Source organism: Python bivittatus, unplaced genomic scaffold (genome assembly GCF_059951505.1).
Source record: "Python bivittatus isolate LINGU-HERP-01145 unplaced genomic scaffold, Pbiv_v1 ctg000440_np1212, whole genome shotgun sequence".
NCBI classification, from domain to species: domain Eukaryota; kingdom Metazoa; phylum Chordata; class Lepidosauria; order Squamata; family Pythonidae; genus Python; species Python bivittatus.
This window is the reverse complement of record NW_028277063.1, coordinates 3527862-3546459: the sequence shown is the minus strand read 5'-3', so window position 1 is coordinate 3546459 and position 18598 is coordinate 3527862.

The window sequence follows — 18598 nt, the reverse complement described above, 5'->3', positions numbered from 1 at the left end:
TTGCAAAAGAGCAATTAAGATATCAGAATTATGCAGGTCAAACACAGCTTCCCTAGTTCCTTTCCCAGGCTTTCTGTAGATTTTATTTTTTTGACCACATTTGGCAATCTGCTTAAAAAAAAATATCTTATGTTCTGAATATCCTTGTGCCTCATCTTCCCACCTCCAACCTATCCTTTCTCCCCCACATGGTCTTTGATGAGAAGAAAACCCTGTTTGTTGGCTAAAGTGCTCATCCCGTGTGACTGCTGATACAATTCTGCAGTGATTGTGAAAAACGTACAGCAGCTGAGATCAGGCAAATTGCAAGCATCTGTCTGAACTCTGGACCTGAATCATTGCTCCCCATTCAGGAGAAAAATCTGTACACTTGGTGTTACTCCCTAGTGAAGAAATTATGACCTGACCCCAGCAATCCATATCTATAGCTTCAGGAGGTGGATAATTGTCTACATCATTTACTTACCCGTTTCTTCTCTTTGGAAAGAATTGTTCATTGTACTATTGCTGCAACAAATAACAAACTCAATTAGCAAACTAAGAAAAGCCAAACATGAGTTTTTACTAAATGGCAGATGTAGCTTCGTGATGTTCCAGTGGATACGCTCTGCACATTTGGTCAAATCCATTGTTGAGAAAAATCACAATAGTAAAGGGCATATCATATGGTGTGAATTCTTTGTTTTTCTAGCTGAGATTATTTTCACCATCATGCTTCAGTCAAAAATTGTATATTCTCATTATCTTGTTTTTCTTGACCATTTATTTGTCACCATAAATTGGATATGTTAAAGTACATGCAAAATGGTTCATTTCATGGTGGTGGCTCTAATGAAAATTGTTTTCTAGGTATGGGTTCATTTATTTTTTAATTAAGTATTCACATGAGGTATATACACTGGGGCAGGGGATAACAACTTGAGGGACCAGGGATGCCTATGTCCCCAAAAGGTTTGGGAAGGATCTTCAGAACTCTTCCAAATATTGCTCTGGAATTATGTTTAATGTGATGGAAGGGGAAATGGTTAAATACATGAGGAGTAATCATATTAATTGAGAGGTGGTTTGGTGTAGTAGTTAAAGGCACTGGGCTGCAAAACAGGAGACTGTGGGTTCTAGTTGTACTTTAGTCACAAAGCCAGCTGGGTGACTCTGGGCCAGGAAGAAGGTGATGACAAATTACTTCTCAAATGTTGCCAAGAAAACTGCAGAAACTTGCCCATGTTGGCATCAGGATTCAAAATTGATTTAAAGACACAATATTATAATCATTTTCATTGTAGTTTTAATTAATTGGCTTTTCACAACACTGTTGTGAAATCCAATCACATTTAGTTTCTGTCCAGGTCTTGCTCCCTTCTTTGTTCAGTCTGTGTGATTCTTGTCCTGCTGCTAAAAGGCCAACAGAAGCTCCCCATTGGAAGAGATGATGCCACCAGGGTTGAGCAACAGATCCCACTTCACCCTCTCCAACCAGAGAATAAATTAGACCAGGAGTCCCCAATCACTTGGGGCCAGTCAGCACATCTGGAGCTTGTAATGGGTGCTCTCACAAAATGATTGCCGTCTTAGATGTGGCCAACATGGACCCGAAGGCAAACTAAGCATTGGCCTGATTGTCTCTATCAGTGTGCATGTTGGCCCTTTGAGGTGGGCCAGGTCAGGAAACAGACACCACTGGGATTCCAGGAATGAAATTTTAGGATTTAGTAATAAAATTTTAAATGTCTGTCAACAACCTTCACTGCCCCCTTTTTAAGAAGGTGGAGCTATTCTGAAACTCCTTCTCAGTCCTTCTACTTTCTCACAACTGATAAACTGTTTTATCTCTCCAACTTTCTTCTCGAGGCCAGAGCTAAATTCCCCTTCAGTATAGGATCATGGAGGATTAGTTTTGTTCTAATGAAACTGTGGTTCCCTTGCCAGCCAGCAGAACTCAGACAGAATAATCTTGTAGACTGCACGTTCCCTTGAGTAAGACATGGCTCTTGGTCATTTATAGAGTTAGATTATCCCAGTCCCTCCCTCTAGTGGAGATATAAACACATATGTATTTAAAAACTTTGATCATGTTAAAAGTGAGGCAGAATTCAGAAGGAAACTGCAAACCAAAACTGAGGAAAGCATAGAGTTAATATTGTGCTATAGCAACCTCAGATTATAGTCTTCCAGGATGAAGGGAAGTCCAGGTAAAAGGAGACAGAGGGAACATCAGTTTCAAGAGGATTCTATTTTGTATTTACTAGATAACAAGTGTAGCAAGGAATTTGCACAAGGAGTTTTATTTTTGTTTTACTGTGCTATGTTAACATCTCATGGACTTTATTTCTGTCTACAAGTTCAGGAAATGCTCACACTTCAGCCTTTTGTGCATATCTCAGGCAAGTACAGGAAGATGCTTCTTTTATGTAGAATATTTTTGTGATCTATAATAATAATTTGGAAATTTTTAGCATCTCTTGTCAGAAAGCATTTATTTGTAGCAGACCACTGCCCTTTTCTGGTGTACCTGAAGTATTGCATTCTCTTTTGGAATTTTCTTTTACAGGTAGTCCTTGCTTAGCAACCACAACAGGGCCCAGAAAATTCATTGTTAAGTGGGGTGGTTGTTAAGCGAGTCATGCCCGATTTTGCGACCTTTTTTGCAGTGGTCATTAAGCAAATCATCATGGCCATTAAGTGAATCACAAGGTCATTAAGCGAATCATGCTGTTCCCCATTGTTTTTGCTTGCTGGAAGCCAGCTGGGAAGGTCACAAATGGCAATCATATGACCCTGGGATGCTGCAACCGTCATAAGTGTGAGCTGGCTGCCAAGCGCCCAGATTGCGATCACGTGACTGTGGGGTGCTGCAGTGGTTGTAAGTGCGAGGACTGGTTGTAAGTCCCTTTGTTCAGCACTGTTGTACTTTGAACAGTCACTAAATAAATGGTTGTTAAGTGAGGACTACCTGTATAAGTTGCCACTTGTATCTTTGTGATTTGATCAGCTGTATAATCTATCTTTACCGGCACTGAGTATTTGAATGTTAATATTTAAAGTAAAAAAGGGGTTACAGTTATCTTTTCTTTTTAAATAAAGTTTGTTTTTTTAATATCTGGTGAGATTAGTCTAAGTTCCAGGGAAATATGGTTGAATGATTTAGTCATAAGCCTCTATGCTCTGTGGTGAGGAGTTGCACCATTAAAATTATTTCACTGCTTGCATTTTTAACATTTAATTGCCAGAAAGGCAGCACAGGTTATTAGAGCCCTGTCTCTCACACATACTGAGATTATGGTGTGCTACTCCCTGGCAGATAGGTGGCGGCAGCAAGAACTACAAAGCTGCTACCCAAAGCAAGAGGCAGGACCAGGATGCACAAAGGGCTTCTGGGAAAAGAACTTTGAGACCTCCATCCTTCCACTCCATGGGCTCAGCTGTCTGCTACAGTTGCATTCCAATACCTTATAATCCAATATTTCAGTACTATTCTTTTTTTTTTTTAAACTTCAGTCCTAGGTTAGGGTTTTTTTTAAAATGTAGTTGCAGCACCTTTGACCTAAGAGGATTGACAAAATACTGATGAAACTTTTTAGGATATTGTGATATGCAACTTCAGCCCCTATAATTACTTTCTGTTCAGTGAGGTCACAGGACTTCTGAATTTCCCCTTTTTTTCTTTGTGGGGGGATGAGTCGGCTTTATTTTAGTTATTTCTCATTAAATTTCCGTTTTCTTTCAGTAATGAGAGAAAACTAGCAATTAACTATCACCATTCCGCCAACAGCAGGAGTAGACTAATAGAAGGGCAATTTCATTCCTTCTGCACTGTAGCAACACTGAACAGGATGCAATTAGAAACATATGTCACAAGGAGGATGCTTTGTGATAATTTGCTGGGAACAGGATTTATTTCCCAGTAAACATGATAGCAGGATCTTGCCCATGTGGAATGGGCATTGTGATATGACATATCCCTGCACTGAGTATTTCCAGACTGGGGAAATACAGTCCTTCAGCTGTCCTAAAAAAACTTAGCGTGAAAGCAGATTTAATTAGTGGGCACTAATAGACTGGGCAAAGTTGGTCACTAGATTCCTTCCTTTCTCTCTGACCTCTAGAAGTATCATAATTATTTGTGGAGGAATGCAATATGTAAACCATGTTGCTTTGAAGCAATTATTCAAGGGTGGTGAGTTTTTTTTCCTTGGGGGGGAGGACTGGCTCAGTTAGAAGGGAGCTTGAAGATACCTGCCCTGTAAAATGGAGAAGGGGCAGCATGCTAACTTTTCCTAGAGCAATTTTTTTTAAAATGTTTTTTTTTTTTTACAGCAATTAGAAGAGTTTTGTGACCAACTAGGTACGCATAAAAGGATGAGGAAGAGACAGAGGCTAAGTTCACATAGTAGTGAAGTCATGCTGTGGTTTGGCCTTACTGGGGTGTCAGAATTTGAACCACTGATTAAGCTGCAGCAAAGAGATTCAGCGTTAACACCATTTAATCATGTTTTCTAGTAGATATACTCAGCCAAACCACAGTTGAGCATTTGTCTGAACCCAGACATGGGGAGGGGAGAGAGGTTTAATCTTCATGTCTCTGTGATCCCTTCCAACGCTGTGATACTGTGAAGATCCTGCCCTGGGCAGAGGGTTGGACTAGATGTCTTCAGAGATCATTCCAGTTCTATGATTCTTCATTAATCTCCCCTCTAAGTCTCTGGACGTGGACATGGGCTGGAGAGGCTGTAAAAGTGTTGTTGCTCCTGTCTCTTTTTCCAGCTGTAGGCTTCCAGAGACTGGAATGAAATAGAGTTAGAGGAGGGTGGAGGACGCTAAGTTTTCTGGCACTCCATCTGCAGGAGCTCCAACCCTGGCTGGACCACCTCATTTTTTTCTTTTTTCCCCTCCTAAATGTTAAACAAAAGAGAAAACCAGGAAGTTTTGGCTTTGTATGCATCACAAAGGTGTCTGGGATGTTAGTCAAAACAAAATTTCACCACCAAACTGAGGTTGTCTATGATTTGCTTTTTCTATTACAGTGTTTTTCAAACTTGGCAACTTTAAGATGTGTGGACTTCAACTCCCAGAATTCTCCAGCCCACATTCTGGGAGTTGAAGTCCACACATCTTAAAGTCGCCAAGTTTGAAAAACACTGCTCTATATAGATGAGTAAGTAGCTTATTGAAGTCAGTGGGAGATGTGACATGATGTGTTGTGTGAACTTGCTGAGAGACTAGAAGAAAGGGATGGAGCCAGATGAAAGTCATAGCAATACAGTGCCACATTCTAAGGCCATTTCTCACTTGCATCTAACCATGGTATAAAATACTCTGGCATAGCAGCATCCGGTGATATGTGTGTGTGGTGTGTCAAAGGTGTCGGTCTGATGAAAGCAGCATTGTGTTGTTGCACTGCGAGCCTTGCCCCTTTTGCATATGTGGTGTGACATCACACATGCAACTGAAAGGGGTGGAACTTGCAACCCAACAATGCAATGCTGCTTTTGTCATTTTGGCAAGCAGGTATGTGGCCATATCCCATGATGTTGCTTTCATCTCATCTTCAGCCCATGAGAGAGACAGGCTTAAGCTGTCCTTAGCTGTCCTGGTATTAAAATCATGTTTTGCCCCTTAATCCACAGCCAATCCTTGGCACTTCCAAAGTATGTAAAACTAAATATGCTCTGCTATTTATTGTGTTGGTGGTGCAGCCAAGTGACTCATGGGGGAAGAGAAGATCCTTTGTCTATTGGTTAGTACACAGGCATTCTCCCTCCCCTCAGTTCCCAGGAGTTCTCTGCTACCATCCTTTTTTCCCCTCCTGGCAGAAACAGCTCCCTGCAACCTGCCAAACAGGTGTGTTGATGGCCTGTGAGGGGGCTGCCAGGTGTTGCAACAGCCATCTCTTCCCCTTTACTATGTAGCTCCCCATGGCTGCCAAACAGCTGTTCTGTAAACTGTGGGGAGCTGTGGGGTTCTGAGTGTAGGTTTAAATTTTGGGTGGCACCCTCTCCTGCATTGATGTGCACAGAAAAACAGGAGAGGAGGTGGGTCAGCTGCCTGTCAAAACTCAGTCCCTGCTCAGGTCCCATCCCTGCATCTGCGTCCTGACTGGGTGGGCAGCAAAGCCAGAGGGTTGACCCAATTGCTTTGCTTAATGTGGCCTGCCCACAGGAAATCAGGACACCACCGTTCAGTGGCAAGCCACAACAGGACAGGACAAAATTTGAGGTCCCCACAGCTGCCGAACAGGAAGTAGCAGGGACCTCAAATTTTATGTCAGTGTAGTTTCATGCTGAACTCAGATAGCTGGAGAGCAATTTAACTCCACAGTACAGCTAAAAATGGAGGGCTTCAGAACTCATGTTACGTTCTTATTCCTTGATCTGTCCCTGATGAGGACTGTGGGCCCCTTCATATGAGGATTCTGTACCACTTCAAGAACAGCTCTGAATCTCTGTGATCCCACAATACTGACCAAGTTAGAGAGTTTGGGGTTGAGCTGCGGTGTAACTCAAATTAGACCAAAGAAGTTGTATGGCACCTTTTATTTCCCAAGTCTCAATAAAGCCAAATAAAAAGTCATCTGTCTTTTTTGCAGCAGGGAGGGCCTCTTGGTTTACCTCTTCTCCCAACTCCTGAGTTATAATGCTGGAGCAAGTTCTTTAAGGAGAACCCAGACTTGACTTCACTGAGCTGAAATTGATAAGAGTTCTGATTGTTCTCTTCTGCAGGGGAGAGACGGGTGTGCAAACTGAAGTACGGATGAAGCACAGTAAAAACGAAACACAGCCTAGCAACTGAAATAGTGCCAATACAAAAGCGTTTGAAGCTGTGTGTGGAACACTAGGAGGAAGGAGGCAAATTTAGAGCCCATGGAAGAGAGTTCCTGAGATCTGAAGTGGCACCCAAGACTAGATCACTTCTGGGGAACCATCTTGCCTCCAAGTGCAATCCTGTGGGGTTGGATTACGACCTCTAAGATTCTCAACCAACAGGACAGTCCTTGCTGAGAAGTCTGGGAATGGTAGATTCAGTGAATCTGGAAGGCACAGGTCATCTTCAGTGGATCTCAAGACTAGGGAGAAGTTTAGGAAAAACAACAACAACAGGGTTCTCCCAAAATTTTAGGATTGTCATCAAATTACCTGTTGCAGCTGAACTGTCTCTTGCTAAGCTGCATGGGGAGTAGAGTGACTTTGCCCTCCTTTCTACATCTGTCTGCACACAGGGAGGTGTTTCTGGGGTGAAAACCTGAAATGTTTTGAATGGCAGAACACCAAGCGGAGTCAACTGGCCTGCCTCGAAAGGTTAAAAGTCCCAGTGGATCAGATTCACCCAACTTCTTCAGTTTTGTTATCTTCTTCAACTGACTGGTCTGCTAAGGCCAGGCCAAATGTCACCTCGCCAAGGAAAAGGCTGGTCTCTTGAGTCTCCAGAAAAATCACCAATATGAAGAGGAGGAGGAGAGGAAGGAGAGAAAGAACTGGCACTAAATCCAGGGCAGGCGTTACCTAGGTGTCAAACGCCCACGTGCCAGCGATGGCAAGAAAATTATCCTTTCAATGAAACTTCCTGCTAAGACCTGCCTACTTTACTTCTTGCTATAGGATCTGACGCCGTGTGCCGAAATTTCTCATGATGAAAAGAAATGGGAGGAGGGCTTGCACTCCCTGCAGAGGCAAAAGAGCTGTGCCCAACACCATTCCTGGGGTCTCTTCCCACTCTTGTCCCTGCGTAACTCCTTGTGCCAGCATGGCACGGAGAGAAGTAGGTAGTGAACAAGAAAAGGGGCCCTGTTGGTTACCGCGGCACTCCCCATCCCCATGGCAACCAGATGATATTCCTCACGCTGGGAAACATCAGCTAATTGAACCAAATTGCCAATTCCCAGCCCCCTTCCTTCAGGCTGGATAAACTTAGGAATGGGGATGAAGTCGGGGGGGGAGGCAGCCGTAAAGCAGGGATGCCTTGCCTGGCATCGCCATGTGGCTGTTTCTGGGTGGGGGCGGCTGTTTATATGCAGGAAGAGTGTCATGAAATGCGATTCTGGGCCTTTCCTGTCTAGGAGAGATGGCTGGAGGCCAGGACTAGCGAAAAAGGAGCTGAGGGAAAAAACAGAAAAATCTTTGGGTTGGGAAGGGGAAGGGGAAATGTGCTGGAGGACGATCCTGTTTGGGGGCCTGCAAGGGCAAAATAGATGTTGTTAGGCTGCAGCCGTTCCTGCCTAGCACCTTAGGGAATTAAATCTGAGTGTCCCAGCAAATATCAGTACATTTGCTAAGGTTACCCACTATGGCCCTCAGGGACAGTCTTTGGGCAAGCAACTGACTGTAGCTGCTGTTCAAGAAAGAGCTTAGGAAAGGTCATATGGGGAAGATCTCTAGTTCACTCACACACACACACTCCACACACAGTTCCTTATCAAGCCTAGCAAGAGGAGCAGACTCACATCAGCTTAAAGCAAGGAGGTGAGCCCCTCTGTGTGCTACAGATGCCATTTTACCTTCCAAGCTGGCATTATTTCTGAGGTTAGGATCTCCAGTGACTGGTTTCCTGCATCTCAAGTTTCCTCTGAAAGGGCATGGATGCCAAGTGTGCACAGCTTCTCCTGTCCACCACTGTGGCACATTCTCAATTTTTAACAAATGCTCAAAAGTCACCAGGGTGACTGGTCGAATTCAGCCGTTGCTTGAAGACAGAATATTCTAAATTGCTTGAGCTTTTGTGAAGTTTGCTGTATTTACAGACAGAGAACCAGCACACAAAGAACAGAGGCCCGCCACATATGTGCTCCGACCCACTTTGCAGATGCATAATCCTACACCAGGATGTTTGCAGTCTAACGCAACTTCCACTTTGTCTCTCCAAACACTGCAGTTTCACACATCTCCCAGCTGTGAGACAGATAGCTGGTAGGGGAAGAATGGATAACCTTCCTCAAAATCCTGGTGGCTTTGGTATTTTGAAGGAATAGATCCTGCATCAACAAAGTATATTTTGTCAACCAGTTTTATAAAGAGATACCCAAATCTGGATAATTATAGAAATGCCAGGCGGGGGGGGGGGATGTTGGCAGAGAAGGTGGGGTGGCTGTAACAAGCAATTAATTATGACATTATTAATACTTGATAGCAAACATGCTATACAACTGTGCTATTTCTCTAGGTTATTGTTGGGTCTCTGAGTTGCCGAAGGACACATTTATTACTACCCACTGATTCTGTGTTAGTGGGGTTAGTAATTTTTTTCTCCTTTTTTTTACCCATTCTCTCAATCAGTGTTTCTCAACCTCAGCAACTTTAAGATGGGTGGATTTCAATGCTGGTTGGGGAATTCTGGGAGTTGAAGTCCACCCATCTTAAAAGTTGCTGAGGTTAAGAAACGCTGCTTTAAATACAAGAATCAAGTGCGGGGTTTTTTTTGTGTGTGTGTGTGCCTTCAAGTCAATCTTGACTCTTGGTGATTGCCTGAACAAGTCCATGGCAACATTTTTCAGACGCGATTTGCCATAGCCTTCTTCTTGGGACTGAGAGGGAGTGACTGACCCCAAGTCATCCAGCTTCCAGTCATGCCCACAAAGCAGGGCAGAACTCATGATCTCCTGTTTCTACCCCAGGGCCTTTAATCATTACACCATTACACCAAACTGATAAGTAAGAATGCCAATGCAATAATCCGATAGAACTTGTGAAAGCCAGTCTGGTATAGTGGTTAAGGTGTTGCACTAGCACCCAGGAGACCCAGATCGTATTGTAACTCACAGGCTGACTCTGGACTAGTATCTCACAAGGTTGTTGTACATGCTATCTTGAGCTCCAGAAGGAAAGGCAGTATATAAATCTAACTGATAAATAAATCTATTGGTTATGTTAATTTAATAGCATACAACCCTCTTTCCTATTTTTCTTTCATATGCAGGAGTCTTAGATTTGTATGTGCCATTCCATCTGATTTCATGCAGAGCTCATTCTAATTTGAAAATTAACCTTATCAAATCTAATTTGATCAGATCTCAGGCAAAAGGCATCCATCCTTCCTCCATCAGCCTGCTGGATGTAAGGAAAGAATGTGGTTGGGGTAGGAAAGGGGAGTGTCAGAAACAGGGAAAGAAAATGGGTAGTTTCATCCACTATATATATATATACACACACACACACACACATATATATATATATGGAAGTATTGTCCAGGAAGCAGAGTTATTGGTGATTTTAGAATCAAGGGCTGTCACCATGGCTTGTGGTTTTATTAATTCAATATGCCTAAAGTGATTTTGAATACAAATGTTGAAACGATCCTTCTCCCTCATTCTGGTTTCATTTCTCAGTGCAGAAGAAGGGCATCTTTGACCAAGGAGCAGCTCTGCCACTGCACCTTGGATTCCTGCCTTGATCTGGCTGTAATTTGCCAGGGGGGATGCTTCATGCCATGGGGGATGCTTCATGCAACAGATACACCCCGAACCCTGCTGCCCCTTCAGCTCTGTTTCTTGAAGCGAGAGCGATGGCTGAGGACCACGTCTGGTTCTTCTTGGCAAGAGTTACTAGGATTGCATTTGTGTTTTTGCAGCTTGATATGAGACCCACGTAATGCAATTCATGCAACTGCTGAAGCAATTGTAGCACCAGGTTGCCGGCTAATTCAGGTCCTAACTCAATCAAGGTAATTGGTTATGTGCTGATAAATTTGTACTATATGAAATTTACGACTGCCAGAGGATCCACTGGGAACAATAATTGGTTGCCCAATCATCTCTTTTCTCCTTGGAGGCTCTTTTAAAAAGCAGAGATAATAGTCCAGGAAGCAGAGTTATTTCTACGTACTATTCTGAAAACTGGCATATAGAGCCATTCTGTGGCTTCCCGATCTCTTCTCAAACTACTGATGCCGACATTTCTCTCTCTCCACAGAAATCCTCTGTGTTTTTAATAATTGCCAGATAGGTTGAAATGCAACAGGTGAAGTCTCCCCATCACTGCATTTCTCCTCCTCTACGTAACTGGTTCCAATGTCAAACTGCCCTTACTGATAAGAAGTCTTTTTTCCCCTAAAGCTGAACCAGAATTGGGCTTTCTGTCATTGAGATCCATTATTCCATATTGTGCACTCAGACAATATTGCATCTCCTCTGCGTATTCTCAAGGCTAAACATTCCTAATTTCTTCACCCTTCCTTACTAGGAACTATTTCTAGTCCCCTGATTATCCTCATTGCTGTACTCTTTTCCATCTATTATTTATTTGTTGGTGTGCTTATTGACTTCATAAGCCAATTCCATTATCTCTTTTATGATGAGTATATCCCAAGCAGCTCTTTTTATTAGCAACCATAACTAACTTGACTGATTCTGGCCTTAGATTTCCTGACATCCTCTCTATTGCTCCAGGCTATATGTACCCTTTCTTGATGATCTGGCCATTTCTCCATCTTTTATGCATCTTTTTTTTAAAAAAATTCTCAACTAGTGAAGATAATGTTGGTACATTGGATTCTTTGTTGTCCACCATTATATTTCCTCATTAAAACTGTTTGCAACTGAATTTTTAGCATCTGTTTTTTAAGGAACTCTCTCATGTTTTGAGCTTCTTTTCTAGTTAGCTTCTCCTACCAGGGAATTAAAATCATTTTTCTAAGTCTAAAATATGTGTTCAATTACATTCACCATTCCCTTCAAATCAAGAACCCCCAAAGTATGTTGTCAGTTTCCCCAGCATTCCTGTTACTACCACTTTGGTAGTACTAAGCTGTTCCTATTAGTTGAATCTTCTTTCTGAAAGTTGTCAGCAAGACAAGTGAAGAATGTCCTGGAAGACTCATACTTGGCAGAGATTACTTTCTAACATATGCCAAAGTAATTAAAGCCTCCATCTTCACCTTTTGCTTTCCACCAGGTTGAACAAAATGGTAAGGGAAAAAAGTGATCTGGCTCTACATTGGCTAGAAAAGAAACAGCTGCACAGAGTTTACTTCTTCCCTTCCAGTCCAAGGAGTTTCCCTGGAAAGCCAAAGGGCAGCAGAGTCCAGCCCATTCATTGACAAGTGAACTGAGGTCCAGTCCCTGCTACTCAAGCAATAAAATCCATCTGGTCAGAACACCACCATCTCCCTGTTCAAAAAAAGTGGTGAAATGCTGATATGGGCACCAGGGGGGCGGGGGCAGGGAAGGCAGGGACTGTGGCCTTACTTCCAAGCTTCATAGAATTGCAGCATTGCAGGCTGAAGACAGACTTCTGCTGATCTGCAACTGAGCTGAGAGTAAATTGGTTCAGCTGCCCAATGGCAATGTTGCTGTAGGATCCCAGGTGAGAAGCTCCAACTTGGGAAGACTGCTGAAGTCCCATGTAGGCATGACACTAATCTCTACAGATGTTACAAAATTGCTGCAATCATAGGGATCTCGAGGGGTGTGTATATATGCAAGACACTGCAGACCTCATACTCTCAATTCTTCCACCATGGTCTTGGCAAATATTCAGAAATTCCCTCTACAAACACAACATAGTAAAATATCTGGTGAGACGGTGAGGCTCCACCACTGAAGTTGCTGGGACCAGTTGCCACTGGCTCTTTCATCTTCTGGAATGATTTCTACAAGCAGTCATCTGCTTTATAACATTTATGCAACATAACCTTCCAATATTCATCATCCCTCTCCCTTCCAGATCCCCAAATTCAATATAAGAGGCAGGGCCTTCTCAGTTGTGGCACTAATATTATGCAATGCCCTTTCCAAGGAAACTTGCCTATTCTCAACTCTTACTAAATTTTAATGACAGCCTTATTAACTCTTCTTATGCTGATGTTTATTCTTGCAGCTGATTATTATTTTTCTTCTGATGATTAATATGCCATTAGCCAATGTTGTTCTTATGAACTGTATCAGTGACATATAGATTCTGTTCCTTATGACAGATTGTTATTTTTAACGATAAAATAACTTTGAGTGCATTGTAGAAAGGTAGTATGTAAATTCATTAAACAGATAGAATGGATTCATAATGTTAAAGAGGCAGTTATATAAAACATATGTCATTGCAAAATGAAGATGCTCTTTCATGACCTTAATATATAGTTTCCTTAGCTTCCCATCTCCTTCTACTTGCAGTGCAAACACTTCATCTTTACTTAAGGAGCTATTCATAGCTTTACCCTACCATTTCTTCCAGCCCTTCTTTTTCATTATATTGAATCTGCAATTTCTGATTCCCCAATTCAGTCTCAGCAAAACCTTACTCTCTTGAATTATTTATGGCACATTTCAGGTGGTCTAATTTATGAATTTAGGGAGTTATAATTTGCTTTTCAAGAAAGCTTAAAATTGCAGCAAAACCCTCCCAAAATATGAAAAAAATGCAATGTAAGAGAGCAGCCCAAAAAAGATTGGCAGAAACAAATACAAAACAGCATAAAATCAATCAGGAGAGGAAATAAAACACCATCTGCTTTAAAACCCTGGAAAAATTACAGAAGAAAAAAAATCTTTGCTGTTGTACCAAACTTACATTCAAGTAGGTGCCAGTTGACCAATGGCAACCAGTATGGACAGGTGCAACAGCCTTATTTTTCAAATTTTGGAGCAAAAGGAAATGTGTGTGTACAGAATCTTTGTAAAAACTACAAGTCTTAACTCCCCCCTCCCTTGCTAAATCATGCGTTTCTCTGCATTCTTCTAAAAGAGTAGCTTAAAAAAAGACATCAGGAAATATGAAGACGCAAACCATTCTACATTCTTCTGTAATGCAAGCCTAGCTTTCCATAGGTACTAGAATACAGTGGAATCATTTATCACATCATCCATATTCAAATATGAAAATCCTCGAAGGGTGAGGACTTTCAAAGGTTTGGATTATTTCAAGAAAAGTCAGTGCAGCAAGGTATGTTTACCAGAACTCCAGGATTTCCTGGATTTCTTGTGGATACACTGTACAAACTTTTCTTTTTTCTATCCTTTCCCAAAGCAGAGAAGGGTTGGGGGGAGAGAGCTGAAACGTGGGTAAATTGGTCTTCTTTGACTGACAGCCATCCCTGTCCAATCCCAGGCTTCTGCATCTCTCTCTCTGTGCCCCATCTTATGCTGGATGTTCACCCGTTTTGTTAATGAAAGCTCTTCCCACTCACCCTCTTCACTCCTTTGGGACTTGAAAGCAGTTCAGAGGAAGAGATGCAGGTTTGAGTAAGGGGCTGTAGTTACCCATCGAGCGCATTTCCTTCACCAATCAAAACACCTCTTTTGCCTGCCAACCAGCCAATGGAATTCCTCAGGCATCTTGTCTAATTCATCCATTGCATTTCCTTTTCCAGAGTGAAATTTCATTTTTTAATAGAAAGCACCGACTTTGGAAGTGGGATTTTTTTTTCCTATTAAGTATTTCCTTACTGAAGGTGGAGAGGAACATCTAGCATTTCTGCTGCTTCTCCTTGAAATAAAACAGCACTCAGGGGCTGCAGAGGAAAAAAAAACAAAAACTCTACACCACAGGGGAAGTATTTTGTATGGGATTGTTTTTAACAGATCAAGGTAAGGCTTTGATTTCTACATCCTACTATGAGGCAACAGTATCTTTGATAACCTGGGTTGGGTATTTTGGGTGTGTCAGAACCGTCTAAGAGCAGGAGGCTCCAGAAAGTTGGAGGTATAGGTGGGATGGTGTTACATACTAAGACTCCCTTAAGATTTGATTATGTATGCTTGTATATGTCAAAGTTATAAGCAGGTATTTTCCCCAGAATTTGAGAGTGAGCTTTGGGCATACTTATATGTGTTTGGCAGGAAATGCTATTTTTTGCCTTTGATTTTACTATTTTTCTGATTAGCAATATATTTACAAAATCAAAACAACACACTCTCTCTTTCTTTTTAAAGAAGAGAGTTTGGGAAGAGGAAGAGGAGTTGTATGGTCTGTGCTAAAAAAGAGCTGACTGTTGCTCTCAGTACATATTCTGATGCAACTGCACCCTGGTTTGGTGTATCAGACGGATTCGGTTGTGGGGGAATTTGGGTGAGCTCTGACAGCGCTCTTGGGATGATGCGATAGAATGGGATTCCTGCTCCAATGTGTGTGGTGGGATAGTTGTAAGCCTTGCATGGGGCTGTATCAATATGTAGGAATTTGTGATGGGGCTGATTGTGAAATTAGTGTTTTTCTGTCCATTTGTTCATACTTCATTCTCAGTTGAGTGTGGTTGTGTGTGTTTGTTCCCCTTTTTCAGTTTCAGTTTTTAGTTTTTTAGTGCAGCTGATCTAGGTAGGTCAATTACTAATCATTATATTTGCAAATGTAAGAGAGAGGCTTTTGTTTGTTACTGTTTGGGGCTTTTGTAAGGTGTGTGTATGTGTGTGTGTGTATAAGAGAGAGTGTGTGTTTTATTGGTGCAGCTCTGGGCATGTGCCAGTTCCTTTGTGTGGGTATGCATATCAAATCATAAACTGTGCATTACACTTCCTGCTGCTTTGTATTGGTGGCAGCTTCTGTGTGTGACAGGTTGTGAATATGTTACTTTGTGTATGCATGTGTGTTTACCGTTTTAGACATATCTGAGAGTGTGAGGCATTTTCAAAAGATCGATTCCTATCCTTTTTACACATGAGGATTCCTCACTTCTGCTTACTGTACAAATCTTCCTTACGCACATTCACACTCACTCTTTCTCACACGCACACATACTGAATAATGATATAAACTGCCTCTTCTTATATTTCACAGGCTGGCAAAGCCAGCACACATTAACCACAGTGCTATCCTTCTACTCCTCCCTCCTCCCTCCCTCCCCCCATCCTGCAACTATCTAGCAGAAAATGGGTGCTAAAGATGAATTTGCAATATGAACATGAAAGCAACCATTCATGGTTATCTCTTAATGAGTTTTCATCTACCGCTGCCTGTTTCTTTGGGTCTGTTTGAAAAGGTTGACTCTGCATAGGCATAGATTCTGTCTGTCTGTCCGTCTGTCTGGGTGTGTTTGTGCTTGAGGTACTAAGTAAGATTTCTAGATAATTGCTATGGGACTATGGCATGGATTGCACAGGTGGGCGTTCAGGCATGTGTGAGAGTACAATGCACATGGCGGAAGTTTGTGCCGATCCGTGTGTTCAAAATGTTCATGGGTGCATAAAGGTATATCTGAGGGAAAGTGGGAACCCTGCTGGTTGCGCACGCTGAGATATATCTATTAGTGTGTCTGGCTAAAGGGGGATCGGTTGTGTGTGGGTAGATGAAGGAGCTGAAGTAAACCCAGGTCCCAGAAGCAGTGACAAATAGCAAATATAGGCCGTCCTTGTTCACAAATCACAGTGCCAAGGGGTGGAAGTGTGTTGTAATGAAAAGTTATTAGGGCACTCCAGGTAATCTCTGATGGGAAGGGGTATATGAGGATGAAGAGAGTGTGGGGAGGGAAGCCAGTAAGATGTGTGAGAAAGGAACACGGTGAGATTACAGGAGAACATGGAACAGGTTTCCAAGGAAGTAGCTATATAGCTTCCAATAGCTACTAAAGAAAGAAAGAAGACTTTGGGGTGGGGGGTGGGAAGAGGCAGCCCATCGAGCTGATGGTTGCTTTCTCACAAAATACACATTCACCCCTCGTAGCTTTTTAAAGGGAGGTGCAGCAGCCTCCTGTTTTTCGAAGTTCCCCTAACGGATTTATCGAGGGAGAGGTTGCTAGAATTGTGAAGGAAGGAAGGATGGTGATAAGGGGGAGGAGAGAATGGACTCTGCAGTTTCCATGGCAATGTTGCCATGGAAACAGCAAGGCTGCCTGGATCAGCCTCTCAGATGAATGAGGACCAGTTATTGGGGAGAAGAAAGGGGGGAAAGGAGGTGGTGAGGGAAAATAGCTAGTTGCCCAGCTTTTAGAAATTGTTACAGGGAATTTTGCAGGGAGTTTCGGTGATTTCTGAAGTTTGGATCTAATCTCTGAGATGCCATTGGTGCAAGTGGGCCTGAGTGTGTAATGATGGAGCCAAACTTTTGACACATCCCATTCTGGGGTTGTGTGTTTCACTATTAGCTGCCTTGACATTGGAGAAATATGGGTGAAAATAAGAATCCTAACAGCAGAACATCCATCTAGAGAAGCCTTTTTGGCTGGCTCAGATATTCTGGGTGTTGAAGTCCACACGTCTTCAAGTTGCCAAGGTTGAGAAAGACTGCCCTAATGGGTCATATGTACAGAAACCATACGTCCTTTATTATAAAGAATAGTCCTTTATTTCAGAAAGCTGTCCTTTAGATTTATTTAATTTAATTATTTATTTTCTTGGTTTTGTTCTTGAATTTTCCTTTGTAAAGTGAAGTTATAAACATCAGCAATCTTTTTTTTTTATCCTTGTGAACCTCTTTCAGATTTGCCCCTTTATCAGGTTTTTCCTTTATTTTTTCCAAGAAAATATGGTCACTGTAGTCATATGCCCAATATAATGTACAGCATTTGGGCAGTTTGAAGATCAATAATATTTCCAAAATTATCCAACAGGAAATATTCTTCTCTTGTTCCTCAACTATCATCACTTTACTCAAACTCATATAATAGAACAGCCTTCCACATGATGATTTCCCTAGGTATGCTTGAACTACAATTCCCAGAATTCCCAGGTGTGTTCAATGGGAATTCTGGGGCTTGGTATTACTGCAAAACATCTGTAAGTACCAAGGTTGCCTTGGCATCTATTTTGGAGTAGGCTTATGAATAATCTTCTATACAATTGTACTGATCAAGGTTACAACGGAGCTGTATGAGTAACTATATATCCTTTTTGGCAGTCATGGCAGAAGCAAAGATTTCTGGGGATTGCTTGTTCTGACAATAAATTGCTTCTTTTTCATAGTCATATTAGGAATAATATCTTGATGTGTTTAATTTGCAAATGTAAAGCACATCTGAAATGTGGAACTATGTATCTGAATTGGCTTAATCTATAGCTTAACTAAAGGTTGCATGATGAATAAATGAGAGCCATTGATATTAATCAAGGCTATAATTTAAGAGTGCACTTTCATATTTTTTAAAGCTAAAAATTGGTTCTGGAGGGTCTTTCTGTTTTAATAAAATGGAATGAAAAATATTTTTAAAATAGCCTTTCTTTCTAAGAAATGATCAAGTCTGTTTTTTAGTTTTTGCCCTCTTCCTTCAATATCTAAAAATGGAAATATATCAAAATATTAGGATAAGGTTACAAATATGGTCAGATATGTTATTAATTATATTGAATATTGGCAAATTATAGAATAGTTCAATACTGTATGTTTATATTACATGTATTATGGGAGCAACATATGATTCTTTCAGGAGATGCAGGTAACAGAAGCTAATGGGAAGCTATGAATTCAAAATCTAGACAGTAATTTGCTAGTCTGCTGCATTCCAGGAGTAATTCTTCTTGTGCCATAAGCCGTTTGATTGAAGGAGTACAACTCCTTTTTTCCCTCTCTGACTTTTTATAGAATAGCATTGTGAAACAGCGATCAAAACAAAATTTGCATGTGTGTCTTGAATCAAATCCAGTGCTGCTGGTTTACATGTTTCTATGTACCCCAAAATTAGCTAGATTCACATACTGTACAACGCCATAATATGGTTAGTTTGCTTTTGTGTCAGTGTTGCCTGAACTCAGGCA